The sequence below is a fragment of the Cherax quadricarinatus genome, chromosome 4 (assembly GCF_038502225.1).
Source record: "Cherax quadricarinatus isolate ZL_2023a chromosome 4, ASM3850222v1, whole genome shotgun sequence".
Lineage (NCBI taxonomy): Eukaryota > Metazoa > Arthropoda > Malacostraca > Decapoda > Parastacidae > Cherax > Cherax quadricarinatus.
In genome coordinates, this window is record NC_091295.1 from 69,067,173 (window position 1) to 69,082,386 (window position 15,214).

General features: G+C 44.9%; 1 long non-coding RNA gene across 2 annotated transcripts in view; it reads left to right on the forward strand.

The window, feature by feature from the left end:
* Positions 1 to 15,214, forward strand: part of LOC138854393 (uncharacterized) — a 35,867-nt gene that overhangs the window by 2,475 nt on the left and 18,178 nt on the right. For both annotated transcript variants that reach the window (XR_011393596.1, XR_011393597.1), the window contains exon 2: positions 2,933 to 3,111. This is a non-coding gene — a long non-coding RNA (uncharacterized lncRNA). The remainder of the gene's footprint in view (positions 1 to 2,932; positions 3,112 to 15,214) is intronic.

Below are 15,214 nucleotides of genomic sequence, written 5' to 3' on the forward strand. Positions count from 1 at the left end.
GGGCAGTAAAGCAAGAGCAAAGAACTACAGACCGATAGCACTAACATCCCATATCATAAAAATCTTTGAAAGGGTCCTAAGAAGCAAGATCACCACCCATCTAGAAACCCATCAGTTACACAACCCAGGGCAACATGGGTTTAGAACAGGTCGCTCCTGTCTGTCTCAACTATTGGATCACTAGGACAAGGTCCTAGATGCACTAGAAGACAAAAAGAATGCAGATGTAATATATACAGACTTTGCAAAAGCCTTCGACAAGTGTGACCATGGCGTAATAGGGCACAAAATGCGTGCTAAAGGAATAACAGGAAAAGTCGGTCAATGGATCTATAATTTCCTCACTAACACAACACAGAGTAGTAGTAGTCAACAGAGTAAAGTCCAAGGCAGCTACGGTGAAAAGCTCTGTTCCACAAGGCACAGTACTTGCTCCCATCTTGTTCCTCATCCTCATATCTGACATAGACAAGGATGTCAGCCACAGCACCGTGTCTTCCTTTGCAGATGACACCCGAATCTGCATGACAGTGTCTTCCATTGCAGACACTGCAAGGCTCCAGGCGGACATCAACCAAATCTTTCAGTGGGCTGCAGAAAACAATATGAAGTTTAACGATGAGAAATTTCAATTACTCAGATATGGTAAACATGAGGAAATTAAATCTTCATCAGAGTACAAAACAAATTCTGGCCACAAAATAGAGCGAAACACCAATGTCAAAGACCTGGGAGTGATCATGTCAGAGGATCTCACCTTCAAGGACCATAACATTGTATCAATCGCATCTGCTAGAAAAATGACAGGATGGATAATGAGAACCTTCAAAACTAGGGAGGCCAAGCCCATGATGACACTCTTCAGGTCACTTGTTCTATCTAGGCTGGAATATTGCTGCACACTAACAGCACCTTTCAAGGCAGGTGAAATTGCAGACCTAGAAAATGTACAGAGAACCTTCACGGCGCGCATAACGGAGATAAAACACCTCAATTACTGGGAGCGCTTGAGGTTCCTAAACCTGTATTCCCTGGAATGCAGGCGGGAGAGATACATGATTATATACACCTGGAAAATCCTAGAGGGACTAGTACTGAACTTGCACACGAAAATCACTCACTACAAAAGCAAAAGACTTGGCAGACGATGCAACATCCCCCCAACGAAAAGCAGGGGTGTCACTAGCACGTTAAGAGACCATACAATAAGTGTCAGGGGCCCGAGACTGTTCAACTGCTTCCCAGCATACATAAGGGGGATTACCAACAGACCCCTGGCAGTCTTCAAGCTGGCACTGGACAAGCACCTAAAGTCAGTTCCTGATCAGCCGGGCTGTGGCTCGTACGTTGGTTTGCGTGCAGCCAGCAGTAACAGCCTGGTTGATCAGGCTCTGATCCACCAGGAGGCCTGGTCACAGACCGGGCCGCGGGGGCGTTGACCCCAGGAACTCTCTCCAGGTAAACTCCAGGAAGGTCGGTCGAAATTCGAAATGAACGAAAACTGAAGTAATATTTCCCATAAGAAATACTGTAAATCCAATTAATCCATTCCAGACACCCAGAAATATTTACAAAAAATACACTTTATAGAGAATAACTACTTGTATATGTAGTTTTACATACAGAAAACAATGAGAAATAAGTATAAAGCACTAATTTTAATGAATAAATGAACATTTAAATCACTTTCATCTTTACTGAAGACTCTTGTTGGCATATTCTTTATGAGATCTGCATGCAACTGCCTTGCCTTTTTGCAAATTATCGCCTCCACAACACTATCTCCCACTAACTGTTTTTCGTTGATCCAAACCAACATCTTCGATTGTTTGCCATCACTGCCACCCTCTACCACCTTCACAACCACAACCACCCTCTACCACCATCACAACCACAACCACCCTCTACCACCATCACAACCACAACCACCCTCTACCACCATCACAACCACAACCACCCTCTACCACCATCACAACCACAACCACCCTCTACCACCTGGAGTTTACCTGGACCACCATCACAACCACAACCACCCTCTACCACCATCACAACCACAACCACCCTCTACCACCTGGAGTTTACCTGGACCACCATCACAACCACAACCACCCTCTAGCACCATCACAACCACAACCACCCTCTAGCACCACAACCACAGCCACCCTCTACCATCATCACAAGCACAAGCACCCTCTACCATCATCACAACCACAACCACCCTCTAGCACCATCACAACCACAACCACCCTCTAGCACCATCACAACCACAGCCACCCTCTACCATCATCACAACCACAAACACCCTCTCCCGCTAACACTACCACCCTCTACCACCATGAACTCGCAGAGTATTGCTCATTGAACAAGTGACAGAGGCAGACTGAGTCACGTACACGTGAGCGGCCGCGTCCTGGGCAAGCAGACGTGTCTGATACGGACGATTTCCGAGTGGAGGTACGAAACCCGGGGTTCCACTGTACTTGCCAGGATACAAAGGAAACATATGCCTACAATATCAACAGCTATTAGGAATGACATCAAAAAATGATAAATATAGGATAAATACAAGAGAGATGTATAATTTGAAAATATATATTTTATCTTTACATCAAAAAATAGAGAATTTTTTACAGAGTACAATATAGTTATCTTGTTCTTATTTTGGCTAAAAATATTTCATAGACAATTAAGAAATTATTCATCATAATCTCAAGCAGCATCAACTAAAATGTCCAGTAACAATTAAATCACTTTTCATTTTATTGTATGTAAATTACCTAATAAAACCTCACTTAAAAATACAAAATGTAAAAAAAACCATTTTCAAGATATATCAGACACAAACTGAGCAACAATAATTTGAAGTTAGAGTCCATCACTAATACTTTTGATATACCTTTGAAGAGTTTCAAGAGTTTCTCTACTCTCTTAGCCCAGCTATGGGAGAGGCTCATCTGATGCTTGCCTGGTGAACCAGGCTGTTGCTGCTGGTGGCCCACTGCCCCAAATATCCATCACAGCCTGGTTGATCTGGGAGCTGGTGAAGATACTTGTCCAGTTTCCTCTTGAAGGCTTCTACACTTGTTCCAGCCGTGTTTCTGATATCTTCTGGTAAGATGTTGAATAGTCTGGGTCCCCAGATGTTGATACAGTATTCCCCTATTGTCCCCACCACACCCCTGCTCCTCACACATAACTTGCACTTGATGTGAAATATTATTGTTATTATAATCAAAAGAAGCGCTAAACCCACTGGTGTCATACAGCACTGAAGATCAGGGGGTTGTGGCTGTAGTAGAAAACAGCCAGGGGTGGAGAGGATAATAAAGGTAGAGTTAGAAGATTCAAGGACAGTATGAGGCAATGAGGAAGGGATCTTGGAGTCCAGGGCTGCAAAAAAATTAGAAACAGGTGACTGTGGAAGTTGTGCCCACAGAAGAGACTGTGGAAGTAGGTACCACAGAGGTTGGAGGCTGCTTAGTACCTGTAGAATAAGAAAGCTGTGGAAGTCTTCCTTGGAGGCAGAGATGAGAAACTGCCATGGTATACATAAAACCTTCTTTCTCTCTGAGATAGCAGATTTCTCATTCTTTTGAGTAAACTTGGCAATGGCATGAATAAGCCGGGTGAGCCTCATTATAATTAAGGCAAGGGGGAGGTAGGCCACAAGATGTATTGGTATGGTCAACAGCACCAGACTGGGCATTCTGCTATGGACCAACAATTTCTACACTGTTGTGGTGTAGAGACTGACTGTCAGACTTGTAAACAGTGTCCTGCAATATAAACTGAGGACGGAAGTTCTCGGCAGTCAAAAGTTAAGCAAGCTACACTGCAGGCGAAGTGTCTCCATCCACAGGTAAGTAGTACATAAGTGTCCACTTTGAGAATTGGGAGGTCTTAGAGTTCAAGTTGCTTCAGAATGTCAGTATCACATGTCTGGAAATCACACTGAACAATGGTGTGAGGCAGAACTACATTACAACTTTAAGAATTGAGAGAAATGAGTTTTTGAATCGAGACAGGAATATCGCCTATGGAGGTCAGAAGGGAAAGACTGTGAGCCTGGCCAGCATTTTGCACCATGACAATGTGTGCACCACTCTTAAGAGTATGAAATGAAACATTCTGACCAACATGGCATAGGAGTGCCTTGCTGATACGATGATCAGAAAGATAGTCAGTGGGAGATGCTGGTTGCAGAGTGAAAAACTTAGTCAACATTAAGTACTTTGAAACGTAGTGTGTAAAAGGAGTGAGTGTCATGCTGATCTTTTCTGGAAAGAGTGAGAGGTAATTGAAGCAATATCATCTGTTAATGGTGATGGTCGTTTAGGTGTGGGACCGGAGGTAGTCCGTCGTGAGATGTGTGGGCGATCTGGAAATCAATGCACTGTGGAAGGAGAAGCCAGACACATTGTCAAAGATGTGCAAGGGTTGGATGTATCAAAGTTCAGCGGTAGCCCGGTACCAGGGTTGGGCAATGAAATGTTACCCAGCAGAAGGTACAAGGGTGTTAGAATGGTCTGAAGAATGATTCAGTAATGAAGCAGGGTCAGAAAGGGTGCTGCAAGAGAAGGTCTGGGAGAAGAAGTATCACAGACTTGGGATTCCATGGTTAGGTCACTCGTCCTTTGTTTTTCCAAAAAAGGAAAAAAGGAAAAATGCAAAATGCTAAAAAAAAAGGGGGGGGGGGAAACGTGGAGGAGTAGCTCCTAGTAGAAATGAAAGGGCCATAAACATGCCCCATCCTATGCCCAAGAGGACCTCAGTGCAGCCAGTAATGCAGATGCAGCATGGAACCATGCCATATCCTACCTTTCATGCCAGTAAACTGGGAATTCAGGAGAGAAACCTCACATCCACCGAGCCATCTTGGTGGACAAAAAGAGAGGATGGTCGGAAACCTGCCATATGGCATACCTCCTTCCTTCAGCTACACCTCCCAGAATCCAACAGGTAGCCTCCAGAGATACAGTCGTCATCTGAAAGACATCACAAGCCCCCTCCCCTCCCCCAGGAGACCAGAGAGGGATTGGGACATTCCCTGATGATCCAGATTCCATGGCAAACTACACCACCACCAAGGACCTTAATGGAATGGGATGGACAACGATACCCGTCTCCCAACCTAGGAACTAGAATTCCTGAGGGGAGGACCCAGAAGGCCATAAGTAGGAAAGGGAGGAGAGGGAAGGGATAGGAAAGGAGGGATGGGAAGGATGGTGTAGGAAAGGGGGGATTGGGGGGTAGCTAGGTTCAATCAGAGGAAGAAGACCAAAGGGTCCAATTCCTCAGACCAAAAGCCTCTTCACCATACCAAGGAGTCCCCCTTGAAGAGGATCATTGCAGTTATGGTACTGATTACTGCAATTGTACTGACTGAAGTAAAGTTGCTATGCAGTCAACTTATAATTACACAGTACTGTACTAACCTAGCATTGCAACAGCAGTCACTGAATATCCATGTACAGTGGACCCCCGGTTAACGATATTTTTTTCTCTCCAGAAGTATGTTCAGGTGCCAGTACTGACCGAATTTGTTCCCATAAGAAATATTGTGAAGTAGATTAGTCCATTTCAGACCCCCAAACATACACGTACAAACGCACTTACATAAATACACTTACATAATTGGTCGCATTCGGAGGTGATCATTATGCGGGGGTCCACTGTACAGTAGGACAATTGTGAATAACATTCCTTCAATCTGTACATTATAAATTTCGTGTTATCAGATGCATTGTTTCCTTAAACATTTTGATGCACATTAATGCAATTTTTCTCATTTTTTCTTGGTGGTGATTTTTGCCCATCTCAGGGGTCTAAAGTCTAGGTCGAGATTGGGAAGAACTATACCTGAGAAGAAATATCCACGAGGCTTTACATATTTCAATTTAATTCAATTCAAATTCAATTCAAAGTTTATTCTCTATAAGGATTACAATGCTGAGTTTACAGAAATTTGGTTATTGTTTGGTTTACATGTAGTAAAATTGTGATTACAGAGTGTACCACTAGAACGCTTAGCATGGCTAGGCATTTCGGGCAGACTTAGTTTTATTCTTAATTGTAAAATATTACAAATTATGAGGTAAGTTGGTATTATGGCTAAGTGACTAAATACTAGTTTGTGAGTTTAGCAATGTGAATGCTTTTGTTTTGGCACAGTACATAGTTTCAGTATTGGAGTATCACAGGATTCATTATTTTAAGATTGAGGTTAATATTTCTGTTTATGGTCAAATGAGTGAGCGAGTGTAAGTGTGAACCACCAGGTGGTATTCGTGTAGTTAGTTGACAGGGTGTATCAGGGAGATAAGATGTTTTCTAATGGTAGTTTTGAAGGTGATGAATGTGTCTGCAGTTCTAGAGTTCTCAGGTAGGGTATTCCAGATTTTAGGGCCTTTGACATACATTGAATTTTTGTAAAGGTTTAGTCGGACACGGGGAATGCCGTAGAGATGTTTGTGTCTGGTGTTATGCCTGTGGGTTCTGTCACAACTATCAAGAAAGCGTTTTAGGTCAAGGTTGATATTAGAGTTTAAGGCCCTGTAGATGTAGATTGCACAGTAGTAAGTGTGGATGTACTGAACTGGGAGTAAGTTTAGGTCTATGAAGAGTGGGGGGGTGTGTTGCCAGGGATGGGATTTAGTGATTATTCTTACTGCAGCTTTTTGTTGGGTTATTATTGGCTTTAGGTGTGTTGCTGCAGTTGATCCCCAAGCACAAATAGCATAGGTGAGGTATGGATAAATAAGTGAGTGGTATAGTGTGAGAAGGGCATTTTGCGGCACGTAGTATTGTATCTTGGAGAGGATCCCAACCGTTTTGGATACTTTTTTGGTTATATGCTGGATATGGGTGTTGAAATTCAGGTTGTTGTCAAGGTATAAGCCTAGGAATTTGCCCCCATTATTTCTGGTAATTAGAGTGTTGTCAATCTTAATGTTAATTTGTGCATCTCCTGCTCTGCTACCAAACATAATATAGTAGGTTTTGTCAGTGTTAAGCGTAAGTTTATTGGCCGTCATCCAAGTCGATATTTTAATCAGCTCCTCATTCACAATGGTGTTGAGGGTGGCAAGATTAGGGTGAGAGATGACATAAGTCGTGTCATCAGCAAAGCGAATGGGTTTCAGGTGTTGGGATACGTTTGGAAGGTCACTGATGTATATGAGGAAGAGCAGGGGACCAAGGACACTTCCCTGCGGAACTCCAGTATCAAGTGGCCGTGTTGCTGATGCTGTGTCTTTAATGGTGACGTACTGATACCTATTAGTAATGTAAGATTTGAAATAAGCAAGCGCATGGTCTCTTATACCGTAATGATCAAGTTTGTGGAGTAGGATGTCATGGTCTACTGTGTCAAAAGCTTTTCTTAGGTCAATAAAAATTCCTAGTGGATATTCCTTATTTTCCAATGCTGTGTAAAGCAGATCTAGCATTTTTATGATTGCATCATTAGTGCTTTTATTTTTCCTGAATCCAAATTGGCAGGGGTTGAGTATGTTTTGAGCCGTTATAAATGAATACATTCTCCTGTGCACAAGTTTCTCAAAGATTTTGGATAGCAATGGTAAGTTAGATATTGGCCTATAGTTGTTTAAGTCTGTAGGGTCACCACCTTTATGTATTGGTGTAACCCTTGCCATCTTGAGTAGTTTCGGGAAGGTGCTAGTCTCTAGTGACTTGTTAAAAAGTAATGAAATAGCATGCGAAAGGACATGGGCCGCTCGCTTGTACAGTAGTGGTGGGACATGAGACAGATTCCCTGAGTTATTTTTAAGTGACTTTATAATCTCAGTGACTTCCGTGGGCTCAGTTGGTGCAAGGTAGAAGGAATTAGGGAAATTCCCATCTAGGTAGTCCCCGGCATGGGCATTGGTAAGTGGGATTTTACTGGCGAGATTAGATCCTATGGTTGAGAAGAAGTCATTTATCTTGTTAGCTGTGTCAGTGGGATGTAGTGGTGTTTCATTAGGTTTAGTTAGGACAATATTCTTGGTTTTTCTCAGTTTGTGGGTCCCTAGAATCTGAGAGAGTGTTTTCCAGGTCTTCTTTATATCTCCTCTAGTGTCTGTGAATCTGCTGGAGTAGTATAGTTGTTTGGCTTTCTTTATTACTTTGGTGAGAGCTGATGAATAGTGTTTAAGAATATCTTTGTGTATTAAGCCCTGTCTATATTGCTTTTCATATTGGAGTTTCTTGTCAAAGCCCAGTTTATCAAAGCATTTGAGTACATAATAATAAGGTGTAATAAACAGATTATTTTTCCAGCAAAAATCACTGTAGGCTTTAAGAAAAACTGTTTGTGAAACAGTATCACTTTCCTCATCAGTTATCTTAATCTTCAAGAGTAAAAAGCTGAATATTGAAGATCTTTGACAAGTTAAGTTGTCAGTGTTATACTGTATCTTATCATCATGGCCATCATCATCTAAATTATTATTATAATCAAAAAAGAAGCGCTAAGCCACAAGGGCTATACAGCGCTGCAGGGTAGGGAAGGAAGCAAGGGAATTGGATGGCAGAAGGGAGGGGGGATGATCAGCAGGTTACAGAAAACAGCGGGGCAGGGGATAGTACGGGGGTAGAGGGTAGCAAGAGATTGAAGTAGAAAGGGCTGAAAGTATCAGAATTTGTGAAGTAAGTCAGTCGTTGTCAAAAAGTCAATGAGAGAGTCCGGATGAAAGGTGGGTCCATCAGCGAGAAGGGAAGGTAAAGAGAGAGCAGCGGGGCGAAGACGACGACAGAGGTAAATTCTGCGTGCTCGTTGATAAAATGGGCAGTCCAACAGAATGTGGCTGACTGATAATGGAGCTTGGCAATTCTCACAGAGAGGAGCAAGACGCCTCTCCATGAGATATCCATGAGTAAGACGAGTATGGCCAATGCGAAGATGGGAGAGAGTAATCTCCCAACCTCGACACTGGTGATAAGAAGACGGCCAGTAACCTATACTCGGTTTAATAGACTGAAGTTTGTTGCCGAGCATAGTAGACCAACGTTGTTGCCAACGGGTGTGAAGGTGGGAAGATATTACAGCAAAATAGTCCGTACATGGAATACCTCTATAAGAAACTGGTAGGTCATGTACTGCTGACCGCGCAGCAGTGTCTGCCTGTTCATTGCCCTGTACGTCAACATGACCAGGGACCCAACAAAAAACAATATCTTTATGCTTGGTAAAGATGCGGCGTAGCCAAAGTTGGATACGGAGGACTAAGGGGTGAGGTGTATCAAATTTTTGTATAGCCTGTAAAGCACTAAGGGAGTCTGAGACAACCACAAATGATGACACAGGCAAAGATGCAATACGGATAAGTGCTGTAAGGATGGCATATAATTCAGCAGTAAAAATACTAGCTGAAGATAGTAAATGCCCTTGTACGACGCTGTCCGGAAACACTGCTGCGAATCCTACGCCGTCAGAAGACTTAGAGCCATCTGTGTACACAGCAATGGCATGAGAATGAGAGTGAAAGTGGTCAAGAAAAAGAGAGCGGGAAGCGACCGTAGACAGTTGGGCTTTCGAGCAAGGGAGGGAGAAAGAACAGACTCGAACAGCTGGAACTTCCCAGGGGGGTAGGGAAAAGTGAGATGCTACATGTACATAGAAAGGTGGTAGTTGAAGAGAAGACAAGAGCGAATGAAGGCGAAGAGAGAAGGGACGGAGTAAGCAGGGGCGGCGAACAAATAAAGAATGTCTACTAATATCAGTGACCATTCTATAAATGGAAGGATTGCGGAGATCACGAGAGCGTACATAGTAGCGCAGGCAATGGGCATCACGGCGATCAGATAAGGATGGAACGTTCGCTTCTGCATAGAGGCTTTCGACAGGGGAAGAGCGAAAAGCACCAAGGCATAAACGTAAGCCTTGGTGATGAATGGGGTTAAGGCTAGAGAGAGTAGCAGGAGATGCTGCTGAATAGATCTGGTCACCATAATCAAGTTTCGATAAAATAAGGGTGGAATGTAGGTGAAGGAGGGTTCGACGATCAGCTCCCCACGAAAGATGAGCAAGGGTTTTAAGAAGGTTCAGCCGGCTGTGACAAGTTGCCTTCAGAGAGGTAATGTGAGGTTTCCAGGATAACCTACGATCAAAGAGGAGGCCCAGAAACTTGACTGTATCACGTTCAGGGATACGGGAGCCATAGAGGTACAAAGGATGATCGGAGATGACAGAGCGTCTAGTGAAAGTGATTTGGTGGGTTTTAGTGCTGGAAAATTTAAACCCATGTGTGGTGGCCCAATTGGAAACACGGTCGACTGCATGTTGGAGAGAAACTGTAAGGAGGTGACAGTCAGCGCCTGCACAGGCAATAGCGAAGTCATCAACATAGAGTGATGACCAAATATTTGATGGAAGACTAGAGGCCAAATCATTAATAGCAAGGAGAAAAAGTGTTGTGCTCAGAACACATCCCTGGGGGACACCTTCAGCTTGGATAAAGTCCGGGGAGAGCACATTATTAACCCGAACACGGAAATGCCTGTCAGTTAAAAAGTTCTTAAGGAAGGATGGTAGATTGCCTCGAAGGCCTAAGGAGTGGGCTTGGGCTAAAATATTATACTTCCAAGTTGTGTCATATGCCTTCGCAAGGTCAAAAAATATGGCAATAACTGAGTGGTTATTCGCAAAGGCATTACGAACATACGTATCCAAGCGCAGTAAGGGGTCTATGGTAGAACGTCCCTTACGAAAGCCATATTGACGAGTGGAGAGACTGTTGTGTGTCTCTAAATACCACACTAAACGTCTATTTACTAGACGTTCCATTACTTTGCAAACTGCACTGGTAAGAGCAATGGGACGATAGTGGGAGGTTTCATGTCCCGTAGTGCCTGGTTTGCGGAAAGGGAGAACAATGGCGGATTTCCATAGCTGTGGAAGAACTCCTTGTGACCAAATAAGATTGTAAAGGCGTAATAGGACTGCAAGGGCTGACTGATGTAAATGTTGTAGCATACGAATATGAATGTCGTCGGGCCCAGCTGCCGATGATCGACAAGCTGAGAGTGTTGCCTCCAGTTCTTGAAGTGTAAAAGGCACATTATACTGTTCTTCTCTGAGAGAAGAAAAGTCCAAGGGTGCTAACTCTCTGGCAGACTTTGAGGAAAGAAATGAGGGGCATAGATGGAGTCCCTGAGAAATACGGACCAGATGATTGCCAATTTCATTGGCAACATCTAGTGGGTTTGCTATATCAACACCGGCAACCCGCAGAACAGGAGCCGGGTCAGGAGAATATTTACCACTCAGTTTTCGTACTTTTTTCCAGACTGCACTCATAGAGGAAGCAGAGGTGATGGTGGAGACATAATCTCGCCAGCAAGTGCGTTTAGCGTCACGGATGACACGGCGAGCGATCGCACGCTTCTGTTTAAAATCAAGGAGTCGCTCTGTGGTTCTATTGTACCGGTACCTGCCCCATGCAGCGCGTTTCAAACGTACTGCACGAGCACAAGCAGGAGACCACCAAGGCACGCATTTCTGAGAATGCCTGCCCGAAGTTTGGGGTATAGAATGAGAAGCTGCGGTGAAAACGGAGGATGAGAAGAGGTGTAAAAGCTCATCGATGGAGGACGAAGAAGGAACCTCTTTAAAAACAGTTAGGTGTGAGTAAAGGTTCCAATTTGCCCGATTAAATTGCCAGCGTGGGGTGCGAAGAGGTGGCGAATATGAAGGGGAAGTAAGAATGATTGGGAAATGATCACTGTCATGTAAGTCCGGGAGAACAGACCAAGTGAAGTCTAATGCGGCGGAGGAAGAGCAGATTGAGAGATCGATGCAAGAGAGAGTATGAGTCCGAGGATCAAAATGGGTGTGAGTACCTGTATTTAAAACATGGAGGGGGTGGGTGGCAAGAAAAGTCTCTAACTGAATTCCACGGGAATCACAGTGAGACCCCCCCCCCCAGAGGAAATGGTGGGCATTAAAATCACCAAGTAACAGAATCGGTGGCGGTAATGACGAAACAAGGAAGGCAAAATCCGGAATAGATAATGCCCGAGAAGGAGAGAGATATAAAGAACAGAGTGTATACCACCTATGTAAGTGGATACGGGCTGCTGTGTAATGCAGCGAAGTATGAACAAATAGCTGATGGTACGGAATATCAGTGCGGAGAAGAAGGGCACTTTCATTAAAGGTCCCATCAGGAAAAGGATCTGAAGAATACAATAAATTATAGCCTGAGATGTGAGAAATAACAGCAGAGTGTAATTTTGGTTCCTGTAAGCAAACACCAACAGGGGCAAACTGGGAGAGTAACATCTGAAGCTCACCCCGATTACCCCTGAGGCCGCGTATATTCCACTGTAAATAGGCCATGATTGGCAATGATAAAGATACTTGAAATCCGCAGGTAAGGGTTCCTACGGACTAGAAGGGTTAGAAAAGTCCACATGCGGAGGCAGTGGAAAATGTTCAAGCAGCGAAGGAACGGTGCGCTGTGAAGAAAGGAGTTGCGCAGATGGAGCAGAGGAGAGAGAAAGAGCGGAAGGTGGATCAGTGTCCATTGATGGTTTGGTCTCTGCAATATATTCAGAGATTGCTTCAAGTGTTTCGGAATTCAGAGATGTCATATGGGAGACAATATTGGGAATGGTAGGGGGAGGATGAGTAAAGATTGGAACTGTATTGGACTGTACCAAGGTAGGGGGGGGGGCGAAAGGGTGGAGGGAACTGGAGAAGCGTGGCAGGGGACAGAGGAGGCAGGAACCTGGGAGGTGGCAGAAGAGGAAGAAACTTGGGAGGGAACAGGGGAGGAAGGTACATTACGAGGAGGAGGGTGAACCTCTGCACTTGTAACTGAGCCAGTGAGAGGGGAAGAACTAGGGACAGAGACAGGGAGGGTAAAATGAGGAGGTGGAAGATGGGTAGGAGGTGTTACCGGACCTTTTTTTGACTTTTGAGAAGTAGAGGGACGATTGGGAGGAGGTGTCGTACGAGGTCTCGTCGATACTGAGGCTTGTGAGAGAGAACTCGAAGAAGCGAGATTAGACTGAGACGTTGAAGTAGGGACGTCTGAGCCGAGGACAGCAAAAGGATTAGATACAGGAGTGATTATGGGAGAGGTAACCACAGAGGTGGGTGTAGAAGATGGGATACCAGAAGTGGGGGGACGTTTTGAAACTCGGGAATAAGAAACACGTGGGAGTCTCCCTTGGAGGCGGAGATGAGAAACTGCCATGGCATAAGGGAGACCTTCTGTCTCTTTGAGGTAACGGATTTCCCGCTCGTTTAAATAGACCTGACAACGGCGAGAGTACGAAGGGTGAGCCTCATGACAGTTAAGGCAAGAGGGAGATCGATTGCAAGACGTATTAGAATGGTCATCGGCACCACAGACTGGGCATTCGGCGATAGATCTGCAATATTTCGCTGGATGGCCAAATCGCCAGCAATTTCTATACTGTTGTGGTGTAGGGATCACCTTTCGAACTTGTAACCGGTGTCCTGCTATATAAACTGAGGATGGGAGTTCTCGGCTGTCAAAAGTTAAACGAGCCACATTGCTAGGGTATCGTCTCCGCCCACGGGCAGGAAGAACGTAAGTGTCTACCTTGAGGATTGGGAGATCTTGGAGTTCCAGCTGTTCTAGAATGTCAGTGCCACATGTCTGGAAATTTCGTTGAACTATGGTATGGGGCAGAATGACGGTACCACTACAAGAATTGAGGGAATGATGTTTTTCAAGAGTGACAGGAACAGTATCGATATGGGAAAGACGAGAGAGCTCATGAGCCTGGGTAGCATTCTGTACGGTAATGATGCGCATACCGCTCTTAAGAGCATGAAAAGAAATATCTTTACCAACATGGCGTAGGAGTGCCTTGCCAATACTATGGTCAGAAAGATAGGCAGTAGAGGAAGTTGGTCGTAAAGTGAAGAATTTAGTCCACTGTTCAGTCTGAAACTGAGCGTGGAAAGGTAGTGAAGGACGTGTCGATCGTTTCTGAGAAGAACGAGAAGGTGGAGAAGTATCATCAGCAGGTAATTGTCGTTGGCGTTTAGGCGTGGGACCAGAGTTGGTCCGACGTGGAACGGGTCGGCGATTTGAAAATTGCCGCACCGTAGAGGGAGAGGCCAGAAGCATAGTCAGAGGAGAGCGAAGGTCCGATAAATCGAAGGAGTCAGTCGAGGCCCCAGTACCTGAAGCGGGTGAGGAAACAGCACCGGCAATAGGTACAGAGGCATGAGGAATGTCTGAAGAGTGGTCCAAAGACGAGGCGGGGTCAGAACGGGGTGCGGTATCAAGAAGGGGCCCGGGGGTACCAGGTTCATGGACTAGGGCTGCCATGGTTAGGTTACTTCTTTCTTTTTGTTTTTAAGAAAAAAAAAGAAAGAAGAAAAGAAAATAAAAATAAAAAAAAGAAAAAAAAAAGGGGGGACCGGGGAGGAATAGTTCCCAGGAGGAATGAAAGGGCCAGAAATCTCCCTCCGCGCCCAAGAGGACCTCAGCACCGCAAGTAGCGCAGATGCAGCATGGAACCCGTGCCATACCCTACCCATCATGCTAGTAAACTAACAATCCGGGATAGCAACCTCACATCTGCCGAGCTACCTCGGTGGACAAAAGAGAGGGCGGCCGGATATCCGCCACAAAGCATACCTCCTTCGGCCACCACCCCCGGAATCCGAAAGGTGGCTTCCAGAGATACACTCGTCGCCCGAAAGACACCCAAAGCTACTCCGGGATACCGGAGAGGGATTGGGACATCCCCAGGCGATCCAGATTCCACGGCAAACTACGCCACCGCTAAGAACCTCAACGGAATGGGATGGACCCCGGTATCCTTTCCTCCACCTAGGAACTAGCGCGCCTGTGGGAGAAATCCCAAAGGACAAAAAGAGGAAGGGCAAAAGGGAGGGGTGGGGAGGGGGAGGAGGAAAGGAAAAAGGGGAGGATGGGATAGGGGAGGGGAGATTGGGGGGTAATTAGGTTCGGTCTGAGGAAGAAGACCGATAGGTCTAATTCCTCAGACCAAGAGCCTCTTCACCACGCCAAGGAGCCCCCCTTGAAGAGGATCATCATCTAAAGAACTTCCAGGAACAGAAACACTAAATGAAGAATTTGTTTGAAGATGCTGAACATCTGGCATATTATTATTTCTCGGTTTCTTTTTTTTGTTGAAAGTTTTTTTGCAATTGTGGCATGCAAAGAGTACGTAACCTTTATTCGGCGCATGTACACACCCTCAT